At 40.1% G+C, this 13092-nt stretch overlaps 1 long non-coding RNA gene across 1 annotated transcript; it reads right to left on the reverse strand.

Moving 5' to 3' along the window:
- Positions 1-9559: 9559 nt before the first annotated feature.
- On the reverse strand, positions 9560-11268 carry LOC131223301 (uncharacterized). The gene is made up of 3 exons (XR_009160379.1): positions 10862-11268; positions 10650-10733; positions 9560-10536 (listed from the first exon to the last, which is right to left on the reverse strand). It is a non-coding gene; the product is annotated as an uncharacterized LOC131223301 (long non-coding RNA).
- Positions 11269-13092: the final 1824 nt, after the last annotated feature.

A 13092-nucleotide genomic window follows, 5' to 3' on the forward strand; every position in this document is an offset into this window, starting at 1 on the left:
TCCTAGGAGGCCCTAAAAAGCCCAAGGGGATAGATTGAGAAGGGACTCCATGCAGCTCAGAAGATTAACCGAACAGATTGACGAACCTACGGCTCGTTCAACTTGATCTCGGTGGGTCGCCTAAAGGTATTTGTAAATCACAAATAAATTAAAATACATTTCCCCAACTCCATTGGTATCGAAAACCCATAAAAAGTTAGCCAAAGGATTTGGAAATAACAACCTAATTTGATCGGCTAGAGCCCAGAACGGGCTAACGACAGGATAAAGGAGTACCACAGCTCCAGAACACCTCAGAAGGCCTTGAATTTAAAAGGTTTTACTGAAAAAGGGCTTTTCGAAGAAAAAAAGGCCCTTCATGGGCCATTTTTAGAACAGATGCTCAATTTTCTCCACCATTATATGTCCTTAACACTTTCTAATTTTGCCCTGACTATTTTTCTACCATCGCCTTCCATACTTTGAAGGTGGAAAAAATATTTGATTTATACTTCATGAAGTATACCCACACCTTTTTATAGCAGTTATCTACGAATGATTCAAAGAACGATGACCCCCCTTCAGAAACTTGGATGATGGCTCCCATACATCAGAATGTATATAATTAAGTACCCATTTACTAAGATGTTTTCCCAACTTAAAATATCATCATGATTACTACCATATATACAATGCTCGTAGATATTTAAATCAATACTTTTAAAAATAGGAATTAAGCGTCGATCAGAAAGTATCCTTATACCACGCTCGCTTATGTGGCCTAAATGTATATGCCACAAACGTGCCGACGTGAATTTTGCTATAGACGTTGCAACTCCACCCGATATAGTATTTTCGATCAACCTATAAAGGCTACCACTCTATTGTATCTTCATCACAATGAGTGCTCCCTTTGAAACTTTTAAGACCCGATCAAAATCAATGAACTTGCATCTAAGTGCCTCGAGTACACTTAGAGATATCATATTCTTCCTTAGGTTAGGAACGTGTCTCACATATGTCAGGATATGCTCGATCTACACCATCAAACATCTTGATGCGCATTGATCCAACAACAACCTTACACACAATGTCATTGCTCATAAACACATGTGCACCATAGCATTCGCCATAACTGGTAAACTAATCTCGTTGAAAAGTCATGTGGTATGAGGTGCCCGTATCCAAAGCTCACTCGTTACTAAGATACCTAGATTTGGATGCGGTCAGAACATCACCATCATCAATTTCCTTACTGGATTCCACAGTGTTAGCCTTTTTCGGCATATTATCTGATTTCTCTCCCTTTTGAGCTTCAAGATTCTGACAATCCTTCTTCATATGTCCAGTCATGCCACAATTTCAACACTTCATCTTGCTTTTACCCCTTGACTTAGATCTCGATCGTGAGTTCCCCTTTTTTCGATCAGAATTACTTCCCCTAGCAACCAACGCATCCGTAAAAGAACCACCACAATTGTCATTCTTTCTCAACTGCTTCACATTAAAGTTTGAGATAACAACTTTGGCGTCTATAGTCTCCCTACCATTGCACATGGTATTTACGAGATTCTCAAAAAATGCTAGAAAAGAATTCAACAAGATTAGCGCTTGTTCTTCCTCTTTGATCCTCACTTCCACATTCGTCAATTTGTAAAGCAATTCACTGAACGTGCTAATATTTTCATTAATATTAGATCATTCCGTCATCTTAAGATTATAAAACGGTTTCTTAAGATACTAATGATTACCCAGAGATTTCTATATATATAAACTATCTAATTTCGTTCAAACCCCTACAGTGGTCTTTTGATTTAGGACATTATAAAGAATATTGTTTGCCAAACATAATTACATTGAGGTATTGGCTCTCTCATCAAGTTTTTCCTATTCTGCATCGCTAATAGATTCAGACGCTTCGCTTTGCCAAGGAATGTCTATTGCAATCCTTGTTAAATTAGAAGGCCTTTCTCATCTCCACCTTTCATAGTTTAAAATTGTTTCTTTTGCCAAACTTCTCTATTTCATATGTCACACCTCAAATCCGGGGACGGACAGCTTCCGTAGTGCCCTGAATTTGGCACTCAGCTTCCATACACCAAATTTCGAGTTCAGTGCACTACAAGGATTTTTATTTTATTTTTTATTATATATACCCGAGCATAATGATCCGTGATCACAATACGAAGCAACATTCTTCATTATAGATTTAGTCAAAATACAAGTACAATATTTTTCCAAAATGTACAAAAATGTAAGCATCGCCAAAATATAACATAGACAAGATGTATCCAAAAAGCTAAGTCCTCTAAGTTACTCCTTCCCTAGAAAATGGAAAAAGAAAGCTTAGGCTCAAAAGCTTAGTGAGTGCATTCGTGTGTGCATGGTGTACAAGCATGCAGTAGAAGTCAAAATATCAGAGTACATAGACTGAAGCATGATGACCATATAATACTACATAAAGTTAACAGGACAGGATGCGATGCAAGAGATGGTATGCAAAAGTATGCAGGGTGTATGAAAGCATGCAAGTCTGTAAATGCTATATTGTAAATCTAGCACTCAGGTTTGTCAAATTTTGTTGTGCCAAATCATTTAAAATTTGTATCATGTTTTGATGAGATAATTAGATCAACTTCATGCATTTTAAAGTTGGCCAAGTCTTCGTCGAACTTCTCTATGTATGTATTCAAGTTGAAGAAGCGTTGTCGAAGTTCAAGATTTTAAGCTCAAGTACAAGTAATAGTTCAAGGCTCAAGTTCGAGTATAATCTCCAAGTTCAGTACTTTAAAGACTCAAGAACTCAAGTCTTTACTCAAGCTTAAGTTCAAGATTTGAAGATAAGCTTCAAGTATTTCAAGTGTGTGAATTTGAAGAGCGAATGATGTTTCAATTGTTCAAACTCACAAACAAGGTATGGATGACCCTACATTAATCATAGGTTAGGTCACATTCATTGCATATGCTATATGGGTCATTTCATATGTTTATAGGTCATTTCCTCAACTAGTCCTAGTCTTTGTTCGACTAGTCCAAGCTCTAGATCGACCAGTCCAAGGTTTGTTGTAAATTTTTAAAATTTTCTGTTAGACCCTCGACCAGTCGTGGAGACTACTCGACTAGTCGAGTGAACAGTGCTTGACCAGTCAAGTGCATTGCTCGACCAGTCGAGCGGGCCACTCGACCAGTCGAGTAACAACCTTATCTTATTACGCCAGAAAATTTGAAATTTGATTGGTCCTTCGGCTAGTCGAGAGAACAGTATTTTCACCTATAAATAGAGGACGAATCTCAGAGTTTTTCATTGATTCCAAGCTATATTAAACCATCACTCTGAGAGATAAGTTCTTGTATTTCTTAAGCTATATTGTGTTCATTTTAAATTCTCTTAAATAGCTTTTTGTATTTGATTTTGTGATCTCCATTCAACTCTATTTCTTTAAAGAAGGGAATTGTGATTTTACCCTCTTTGATATCAAAATCAAATCAAGCTAGCTCAGGCTGAATTAATCTAAAAATCATTTAGATTTAGAACCTTTCATTTGTGAGACTGGACATTGAACATCTTCATCTACATCGGATTGGTTCTACCGGGCTTCTTCAGAAGGAGAATTTTCAGATAAGTATCATTTACATTTTGTATATGTAAGCCCCGTATCCTAGACCGTACTGTTCCATAGGCTTCCGCGGTCTTCCCGGCCGAATTTCGGCAACCTTCGACCCTTATCCGGTATTTACGCGTGACCCTGATTCTCATGTCGTCGACCCGAGTCGACTCAACCCAGGACTTATACCTTAACGACCGCGTCGTCGCCGCGGTTCTGATGCCGCGACTTGCGCGCCGAGGCGATACCCTAGTCGGGAGATGTGGGCCAGCGTTCGGTGCGAGGAAAATGCCGCGCGTGCGAATTTCGAGGGAATCTCTTTAAGGTGTCACATCAATCAATCAATCCCATCATGTCAAGTACACATCACCTTTCACCTTTTCCCAAGCAAGCCCCAAAGTCAAAAAGTTTCTTACAACTCATAACTTCTCTTACACCATTAGCCACAAAAGTCAAAAAGAGCCTCTTACACCCATCCCTCTCTCTCCCATCCATCACTCCATCACCATCACTCCCTCTCTCTCTCTCCCTTACAAGTCTCTCTCATTTTCAACTTTCCCAAGCAACAAAAATCTCATACGTATGAGCCTCTCCCCTTATCTCCCAAGCTTTAAGTGTGGCCCACCTTTCCATCCTTAGATCTCTCATCTCAACCATCCATTTCTCATCTTCCTCCATCAAAGAGAAGCACAAGGAGCTAAGGAAGCCAAGGGAGCAAGAAGATCAAGCAGTGGGGTGCCTTGCTAGGGTAGTTTTTGATGTTTTTAAGATGGGCCAAGTGAGGCCAACCGATCAATGGTTTGGATCTCACTTTGGACCCTAAGATGTGACCGATGGCCCACTTGGATCATCATGATCATTTCATGATGGGGCCATTCTCCATGGACCCCATCATGATGTTTATTTTCTTGCATATTTAGGGTCATCTAGACCGTCTAATTTAGTGGAGAAGGGATCTCCACCGTTGGATTTAATTTTAATGGGCCCACATGTAATGGGACCCACTTGATGTATGATTTAGTGCAAGGGAGGGCCCATAGTGCTGGGGTCCCTCCATCACGCGGGTCTCACTCTCTATTTCTCTCCCTTTTATTTTATTTTTATTTTTTTGTTGTGATGATAATGAAGCTGTGTGGCCCACTTGAATGGACCCCACCACAAGGTATGTATTCCATCCAAACCATGTTCAAGTGGAGCCCACCTTTTATGTATGGTACCCACACCACTCAAGCATATGGTGGCCCACCTGAGCAGGGCCCACCTCCAACGAATGTGTTAAGTCCAGCGTCCAGGGACGCTGGACGTTTGCTGGAAAAAAACCAAATTTGCTTGGTTCCAAGTCAATGAGGATGGCCCACTCATGTAGGCCCCACCTTGATGCATGTATTCAATCCACGCCGTCCATTCCCTTCTCAACCCCATTTCAGGCATTGAACCGAAATACAGAGTCAATCCGAGGTTCTGGCGGGCCACACCATATCAATTGGTGGTTTTCACCATTGAAGCCTTCCCTGTAATTATAATATGCTAAAATATGTCTAATATTGGACTTATTTTGCTCGTGTTGAGCCATGGAACGCCATTGGACGGAGCGGATTGTCCAAATGTGGACCCCACCGGTGAAAACCTCAGGAAGTCTGAAAATAAAAAAAAAAATATTAAGTAACATAGCAGCTGCTGCTGCTGTGTCAGACGGCAGCAGACGCTGCCTGCGCACCAGCGCTTAGGCGGGCGGGCAAGCGTACAGCCACCCACGGCTGTAGCCGTGGGCCCCACCTTGAAGTTTATCTGTCATCTGACCCGTTCATCGGGTGGGCCACCCCCTGACATGGGCCCACTCCAAAAATGATCCTGATCTAAGGCTCAGGTGGCCCACACCGTATGAAACAGTGGGATTGAACCTCTACCATTGAAACCTCTTTTGGGCCCACAGAAGTTTAGGATCAACATGAAATTTATTTCTACCCTTCATCTAAGCCCACGTGGCCTTATCAAGGGGTTGGATGACATATAAATATTATGGTGGGCCCCACATGGAGCCCACAGTGATGTATGTGTTTTATGGCCACTGTCCAGGCGGACGGTGGGGCCAGCTGTGATGTTTGTGTTTTCCCCACCGTCCAGGGACGGTGGGCATGTGGTGTGCGTGCGTGTGTGTGTTGTGTGTGTGTGTGTGTGTGTATATATATATATATAATATAATATAATATTATATTATATATAATATTGTATGTATTATATATATATATATTATATTATATTATAAATAATCTATTGGTGATGGGAGGCCCATCTCAGTACTTGTGGCCCATGGTTGAGGCCCATTTGATGTGTTAGGGGCCTATGGGTTTAGGCCCATTAAGATGTATTAGGACCTATGGGTTGAGGCCCATTTGATGTACATATGGGGCCCAATTGGCGAGGCCCATTTGATACACATAAGGCCCATGTGAGTAGGCCCATTTGATGCACTCTAAGGCCCATGGGTTATAGCCCATTGCAATGTACATAAGGCCCATTGGTGCGGCCCATTGATGTAGCCCACTTAATGAATATAAGGCCCATGTGATTTGGCCCATTTGATGTATTTACGGCCCAATAGGATGTACCTAAGGTCCATTGCAATGTGTGATCCCAACATGGGTTATGTAATGATGTTTACGTCGGGCTATACCTTGGGAGCAATGGCGGTTTGACGTCCCCATTGCAAGTATAGTGTTGGTTAAATGTCCGCATTATGACTTTCCTTAGGGCCCATACGTGTAATGTGTAGGCCGTCTAGGCCCATCTTCATTATGAACATTATCCATCCTATATGACATGTTTAGTTCCATGATTCATGACCATATGCATCATACGTATGCTTGATATGAGGAATGACTGATCATCGCATATGCCTTCGGGCAGCTTGTTTAGGGGCTCCTGTACAGGGGGTGTTGCCCTACATGAGCGCACGATACGCGCAGGATTGCTGTATGACTGGATAGTGTGATTCATGCATTCGCATTGTGTGATATGGTTACTGTACGCCCTAGCGACATCAGGGCCGTAGCCTCCACAGACGTATCGTGGTTGGCATGATTGGATACCAAAAATACTGTTCTACATGGGGTGCGATAGATATCCCTGGGTGAAAGTCCCTAAACCCTTATGGTACCAAGAGGTTGCTCCAACGTCTAGACCGAGTGGGTGCATGAGCGCTGAGTGCCGATTACCAGACGGTTGCGCTTTCCACTGTGTCGTAGTCGGTTGGAAGGGGGTGTGGCCTTACCCGGCCGAGAGTAGGGGGCAAAGCTAGGCTGAGTCTGACCAGCTCGAGGAATGGGTCCGCTATTGACGAGCCGAGCCCGATATTGGCAGGCGGATAGTGAGGTCTTTTCCACTCACCTTATTGCGCGCGATGGGGCGGCAATCTGGCTTGGAGTATACTAGACCCCGGTGATATTCCAGATTTTGAGCTGTATTGATATGTGGACTTAGATGAGGATTTGTATGCTTGAGTTACATTTCGCATTGCATGGCCTTGGTATGGCCGACATCATTCTTTGCATGCATGGCCTTGGTACGGCTAATGGTATTCTTGGCATTCATCAGTATGTTTCGCATTACTCTGATACTGCATAACTGCATTACCACCTTGAGCATACACTTTCACCACCCTCTAAGCTTTCTATAAGCTTATGCACGACCGTTGCGTGCAGGTGACGTCGGATTGCAGCAGCGCTGAGGCTTGGACGCGTAGCAGATCTTTTTTGGAGCTTTTGGTCTATCATCATTGTATTTCCCTTTATGCTCATTGTACTTGTAAAGTTTTTGATCATAGTGAAAATGTGATGGAGTTTTTGGTTGTTGTTTGTAGGTTATGCCTTTGGTTATGCTTCTTATGAATCAAACTGATGTTGAAAATCCTCCTTGTAGCATCCCAGGATCGGAACCTGGCGAATGGGCGCTGGGAGCCGAGAATGGGGTTTTACGGAGGCTGTCGGCGCCGGATTCGGCGATCAGAAATTTTGTGAGCCCGGTTTCCGAGTTTGGGGCGTAACAGTATATCTTTTGTGGTTTGTAAGGTTGTGTCAGGAAAATCTCATTTTTGGTTTTGTCTAAGGTAATTCAGAAAATCTCAGAGTGTGGGGTTTTTGTTATTATGTAAGCCCATCTAAAGACACAATTGTGAAGGTTTTAAGATAAACCTTGGAAAATCTTTTTCATAGTGAAAGCCAATATCCCGTGGGTGTGGATATTTAGAGTGGAGTAGTTGTGTGGCTGTTTTTTAATAGTTGGTGTACACACAAACGAACCATTATAATTCCTAAAGTTGTGGTGGATGTTTGGATTTGCTTATTACTTTGAGCATTTGTGGTGAATGTTGTAATTTATTTTATGCACTTGTGATGAATGTTGTAATAACTTAGTTTTTTTTTTTTTGCCTCTTTATTGGTTTGGGTTTTTTATACTTACAAACGTTCTAGTAAGGTTGTCCTGACATAAGCCTTTGGTTTTTGGTGTTAGGTTGTCCTTAAAACTAAGTTTGTATCAACCTCTTAAGACTAGTACATTTGAGGTTCTTATTTACTTGTGCTTCTTTATTATTTGTTTGCGCTATCTATCTTTTTATTTTACATTTATTTTTAATTTGGCATAGTCCTATTTACCCTGCCCGTTTAGCTCGGCCTTTTCAAAGTCTTCCTCTAAAAGTCCACATCACAATATATTTATCATCATTGGGAATCACCGGGGCCTAGTATCCAGAATAAGTCCGAAACTTGTTAAATAGAGGCCTCGCATACCCACTTTGTCAGTGGGGGGTTGTAGCCATGTCAATACCCACATGGCATGCCGATAGCGGACCCATTTCAGGGGTTGGTCAAACCCAACTACATTCGCTCCAACTCTTCAGATAGGCGTGGCTGAACCTCTTCTCACCCGACCGCGTCGGCGGGAGTCAAGCCTACTATGGTAGGGCTGAAAGTCGGGTAGGTTGGGTCAGGTTGGTGCTCAATCCTAGCCCAACCCAAGGTTCCTATACTTCAACCCTAACCCAACCCAACCCAACCTCGGGTTGGGAATTCTCAACCCAAGCCCAACCCAAGCAGGCTCGATCAGGTTGGCCAGGTTGGTTGGGTAGATATATGATAATATTTTCATTATTACATTAGTATATTATATTTTCAATACACATTTTATTATTTGTACTTATAATTTTATTAATTATATATGTAGTTATTTATCGTAAAGAAGTTCATTTTTTTAAAAAAAAACAAACAAGCTAAAATATAGGACAACTACACTTTTAAAGTCGTATTGTGCATCAAGCAATCTATTTGAGAGAGAAATCTGGCATATTTTGTTAGCTTGAGTCATTGGAAACGACGTGGACCAATGAAACCCGACGGCGTTGGAATTTCTTGTGCCTTCAACACAAATGATCCACACTCCACTACAAGAAAAGGGGGTTTTAGCCTCGGTTCAAAACTGTGGCTAAAAAGGTTAAAAACTAAGGCTAAAGCCTTTAGCTTCAGTTTTGCCTCAGTTATCCAAACCGAGGTTGAAACCCCTGTGGCTAAAGGCTTTAGCCTCAGTTTTAGCAACTAAGGCTAAAATGACATTTATAGCCTTGGTTCTTCAAGTGAGGCTAAAAACCTTTTTAGCTTCAATTTTCTCGAAATGAGGCTAAATCAAAATTTTAGCCTCCATTGTTTTTAACTGAGATTAAATCTGAATTTTAGCCTCAATTGCCTCCAACCAAAGCTAAATCTATTTTTAACCTTGGTTTTCAACAACCGAGGGTAAAGCCTTTAGCCACGGGAATTTCAACCTTGGTTATCAACAACCGAGGCTAAATTCAAGCCTCAGTTACAAATTGAGGCTAAAAACGTTTTTTATAAAAAAAAATATTTATTTAAACAATTAATTCATTCATTCAATCCACTCATGAAACAATCAATCATGAAAGCCACAATACCAACAAAACAATTAACAACAGTCTATTTAAAGTTTAACTTAATCAAACTGTTACACAACACTAGGTTCCACAAATAATGCAAAGTCATGGTTGCGCCTGTCATCACCGGTGCCGTCGTGCTTGGCGGACCCTGAGATAACACTACCCGTCCATCTTTTGCTACTTCCAGGCCAACGTCATCATTGCCTCCACCAGCATTCTCCATTCGAATTGTGCATAGTAGGCCCTACAACCTCAACAGGTAGCTCTGGCCTACTGGTTGCAACACATGAAATGAAACTCTCAAACAAGAAATGAAATGCAGATGGATGTGTGTAGGGAAAGGAAAGAGAGTAGAATTGAGAGTTGGAAGTGCTGGAAAGGAAACCCAAAAGGAGGATCCGATAATGAATGAGAAAACAGACAAGATGTGGATTATAGTACATTCTCACTGACCCGGATTTGCTTAATGCAGCGGACTTCATCAAGTCTATGTTGCAAACTCTCAGCCTATAGAAATTGATAAAAACCATGATGAGGCAGGGGAAATAAACTTATGCATTGTAACATAAGACTTTTATCCTATGAAAGACAATGCGTCATAAGATATTCATTCTTCAAAAGCAATTGATATGACCTTTTTCTGATCCAAGCTATGCTTTTTACAATAAGCCTTGTGTTGAAAAAACTTGCCTCCACCAGTCTTCACATCCATGATACTTATTATTTACAGTATCAGGAGTTAAACACTCACAAACTTCGCTCATACCCAATGAGAATCCAAAAATTAACTCAGAAATGTCAGGGTTAGACAGATGCAGTGCCACAATTGGCTCAGCCATAACAAATTACAATTTTTTTAAAAAGAAGAATTTAGAAATAATTTTTATTCAAATAAAATAGCACATTACCTCAATCTTCATATCTATTCCATATATACAGAAAATGTTTTTCAATGGAGGTCTATCCCAAGGTGTAAGAGGATTTAGCACTGGATCACCACGATACAACCTGAAATTTACAGCATTAAAAAACATAAGCCTGTTGGAAATGATATGACTCCAAAAATGCAGAACATTAGTACAACACATGCAATCAAATAAAATAGCTTTTCCACCATCTACCTCGGGTAACAAGCCAATCCGCATCTGTAAAATCAAAGGGCAGAGGAGAACTTTAATCAAGCATGAAAGTGGAAGGGTTAAAACCTGCAAGCCGTAGAAAAGCATTTACAGGCAATTTTCAGCATCCAAACACAGACTATAAACCATTTACCTGTAAATCACTTACAGTTAACCCCATTTACAAGCATCATCCAAACACATCCTAACCATACCTATAAATAATAAAACTTGTCACCTTCTTCTCTGGCAAAAGAATAAAACTTGTCTCCTTCTTTTTCTTCTTCTTTGGCAAAAGATTTCAAAGTTACCAACGCATCCATAGGCAATTCAATGGCTCAGTAGCAAATTGGTGAAGTAAGCCAAAGAAAAGTTCTTACCACTGCTAAATCACATGCATGACTGTCTTCTTGGAGAAAATTGTATAAAAATACATTACCTGAGTATGGATACAGCAAGGATCAGGTACGGCAGATCCCCTAAATCCAAAATTTCATGACAGATACAGCAAGGGATTGGTCAGAACTCATAAGATAAATATGTTATGGATTGCACCATGTTTGATTGATGCTTTCTACCTTGCCTAGAACAGATGAAAGAAAGGCAAAAGGAAAACATTTATACGGTGTCTCTCCTTTCTAGTAGTGGTGTGGTCAATTTAGAAAGGAAGAAACAACAAGTACTTCAGCAATTGCTTGGAATCGAGATCTTTCATAAACTAAACAGTTGGATCCGTCTTGGGCAATGGTCCACTAATCATGTTGAGAATACTTGTGTATATTTAATGCAAACTGCCATTTCTTCTCTATATTTTGGCCTACCTTATATAATGAGCGGACTAGCCAGATTCTTCAGCCTGGACGACTAACAGTCAGCTTGCATGCCATGTGTCTGTTTTCATATTTTCTCAGTTTTTAACATTGAACATTGCATAATTTGTAGCATTTTCTCTATTAATAATGTTGGCTTTTGGTTGCAGAAACGATTGATAATCTAATGGCCTCAAGTCGCAATTGGGCAGAGAATAAAAATGACAACGAAGGGATACAGAGCTTGGCACCACCACAACAACAATGTCGTGCATTCTCCAAGTCTCGCAGCTCTTCCCCTGAGACATTTCATCAAACACATGTTGTGCACACCTTAAACATTCACAACAAATGATGAATGGCAAGACTATTCTATGTCTACATCCATTGTATACATGGCATACATCTATAGCAACCCAGGCCATCTAGATCATTGGTCCCATTACGGAGTTTAGGAAATCCCATTATAGGTCGAATTTGGGAATTTCTTCCTAAAAGGAATATCAAAGCGAAATAATGGAATTTATTATGAGAATCAAAATGTACAAAACGAGACTTTTAGAAAATGCATTTTTGAGCAAATCATGACACAGACATGCATTAGGCACGAAAACTGAGAAATTTGGGGGGAAATCTGATACTGGAATGGTACCTGAGACGTGGCAGCCGCGAAGACACCGGGATGGTAGAGTTGTTGCTTCTGTAGCAACGCCTGCTGCATTAAGGCTTGTTGCTGTTGCTGCTGCTTCAATCTCTGCTGCATTCTCCCAACCTTCTTGAATATATTGTCCAGGAACCCAACAGACAAAACAGCAAATCTCAGGTAGGAACCCTAGAAAGGAGCGCGAAGAAGGATTCCAGCTCTTTTACAGAGATTGAAGCTGAGAAAATGAGAAAAAAAAGGAGTGAAATCTACGAATCGGGAGCAAAAACCCTAGGCGAAAAAGCGAAGAAAGAGATCGAGGTCTTGACAGGTTCTTCAAAGATGGAAGAAATCAAAGAGATTTGTATAAAATTAAATGAAAAAAAAAGGAAGGACGATCGAGGTGTGAAAATCATAGGGGAAAACTCCAGAAAGAGAACGAAGATCTCTCTCGTTCGCTCGCACAGCGAGTGAGAAAAGGAGTCAGGGAAAAAGCATCCATTCGCTCCCGTCGAATTTATATTTTAGAATTAGACTTTTAGTCTCGATTCGTATGCAACTGTGGCTAAAAAGTTCGTGTGAAATCTTTCTTCTGCCCATCCGATTTCATTTGAAATTTCTTAATTTTTTTCAGAATTTTCAATTATTTGAAATTTCTCAATTTTTAAAAAAATTTTATTTTTTTTTCGAGATTTTCAAATTCAAAATTCTTTTTTTTTCAAAAATTTCAAAAATTTTCAAAATTCTTAATTTTTTTAAAAATCTCAATTTTTAAAAAAAATTCATACTTTTTCATAATTATCATTTTTTTATTCTTAATTTTTCAAAGAAAAATTTCTCATTTTTTTAAAAGTTCTCAAAAATTTTAAAAATTCTTAGTTCTTAAAAAATTCAAAATTCAAATCTTTTTCAAAAATCTCAATTTTTTTTTTCAAAATTCTCAATTTTTTCCCAATTGTCTCCATTTTTTTTCAAAAATCTTAATTTTTTCACA

Source organism: Magnolia sinica, chromosome 13 (genome assembly GCF_029962835.1).
Source record: "Magnolia sinica isolate HGM2019 chromosome 13, MsV1, whole genome shotgun sequence".
Taxonomy (NCBI): Eukaryota; Viridiplantae; Streptophyta; class Magnoliopsida; order Magnoliales; family Magnoliaceae; genus Magnolia; species Magnolia sinica.